Source organism: Neomonachus schauinslandi, chromosome 3 (genome assembly GCF_002201575.2).
Source record: "Neomonachus schauinslandi chromosome 3, ASM220157v2, whole genome shotgun sequence".
Classification (NCBI taxonomy): domain Eukaryota; kingdom Metazoa; phylum Chordata; class Mammalia; order Carnivora; family Phocidae; genus Neomonachus; species Neomonachus schauinslandi.
In genome coordinates, this window is record NC_058405.1 from 121687373 (window position 1) to 121689253 (window position 1881).

At 58.2% G+C, this 1881-nt stretch overlaps 1 pseudogene; it reads left to right on the plus strand.

Moving 5' to 3' along the window:
* The first annotated feature begins 213 nt into the window (after window positions 1-213).
* On the plus strand, window positions 214-1606 carry LOC110592319 (annotated as a pseudogene).
* Window positions 1607-1881: the final 275 nt, after the last annotated feature.

A 1881-nucleotide genomic window follows, 5' to 3' on the forward strand; every position in this document is an offset into this window, starting at 1 on the left:
CTCTGAATACCTACCATACCCAAAACCTCTCGGCAGAAAAGTAACCCTGTGTGGTTTCTCAGGCAGGGTTTGTTTGGTGTTATCGCCGGACAAACCCCCACTCCCCGTCCACAGTTGATGTGGCCAGAAGAGGTGACCTGACTCAAGGGCAGCCAAGCTATAGGACAGAGATAGATGGAGTGGCCGCAGGAAAGATCTGCCCACACAGGAATGATGGTGACTGGGGAGAGAATTCGATCATCTTGGAAACGTTTGTGCAAAATACAGGGAAGCTGTTGTTATAATAGGAAAAGCTTTATAAAAGACCGCAGAGATGAAGAAGTTGTGCACAGGTACCATAAGGAGGTAGAAATCATCAATAACCGGGGAGTATGAGTAAGAGTAAGGTTGACTGTGAACAGAGAGCATGTATCTGCTGATACCAACAGGAGGTGGCTGGCGGGAGCCCTGGAAGCAAAGATTTCAGGGGACCAAGTTCCCACAATGATGGGGGAGCAGCACCCCTATTGCTGAGTGGGCTCAGTCCCATCTCTGTTGGCTTCTGTTGTTCGGTTCCCTCTCGACTGTTCGTTTGTTTTTGTTTTTTTTTTTTTAAAGTGTGAGCAGGGGCGCGGGAGGCCGTGGTCCCTGCAGGACGGGCGGCCCACCAGCGCTCTGTGTGGTGGTGGCGGGGAAGCCACGGCCGCGAGGCTCGGCTCCCGGGGGCTCTGACCCGGGCAGGCGGTGGAGGGCCGGGCGCAGCTCCTGCTCTCCCCTGCTCGGTTGCCCCGGGCCGCAGGAGGCCGCTCACCGTGCGCCGCAAGCACTAGCCCTCCCAGCAACCCGAGGTGGGCTGCTGTGGGGAATAGTTCCCGTTCGGCTGCAACATTGTCTTCTGGGTGCCGGGAGCCCTGTTTCTGGCCATCGGCTTCTGGGCCTGGGGTGAGAAGGGCGTTCTCTGCGGCAGCTCGGGGCTGACAGATCCCAGAGGCTTCCACCCCGCCTGGCAGTTCGTAGTGATCAGAGGCATCATGTTGGTGCTGGGCTTTGCCGGCTGCATCCGGGCCCTCCGGGAGATACCTTCCTGCTCAGGTTTTTCTCAGCCTTCTTCGGTCTCATCGGCTTCCTGGAGCTGGCAACAGGGATCTCGGCCTTCGTATTCATGGACTGGATTTGAGACCGGCTCAATTTCTTCCTCAACGACAACATCAAGGCCTTTCGGGACAACATTGACCTCCAGAAGCTCATTGACTTTGCTCAGGAATATCCGTCTTGCTGCGGAGCCCGAGGGCCTAAAGACTGGAACCTCAGTATTTATTTCAACTACACTGACTTGAACCCCAGCTGGGAGCGCTGCAGGCTGCCCTTCTCCAGCTGCCTCAGGGACCCTGCGGAAGGTGTCCCCAACACCCGGTGTGGCTAGGTCATCCGGCTCAAACTGGAGCTGCAGCAGCAAGGCTCCATCTGCCCCGAAGGCTGCTGCGTGGGCCAGTTTGACAAGTGGCTGCAGGACAACCTGATTCCTGTGGTTGGGGTCTTTGTGGCCATCGCCCTCCTCCAGATCGTTGGTATCTGTCTGGCCCAGAGCCTTGTGAGTGACATCAAGGCAGCAAAGGCCAGCTGGTGAGGCTGCCACAGTGGCCATGGCCACCTGCCTGGCCTACCCAGGCACCACCCCCTTCCACTTCCCCTGCCACGCCACTGTGCCCATAATGGGCAAGGACACAGGTGTTTCTGCTTGGACCTGAGCTCTACATGGGGCTTGAGTGTGGGTGTGCTGTGCGCCCTGGGAGACAGCTGTGTGCCTCGGCCCAGGCTGCCTGTCCTGGAGCTGTGTGCATGGAGGGTGGGTGTGTCTCTGTGAGTGTGCACAGGGGGCCACCATCTCGGCTGTTGGCGGGT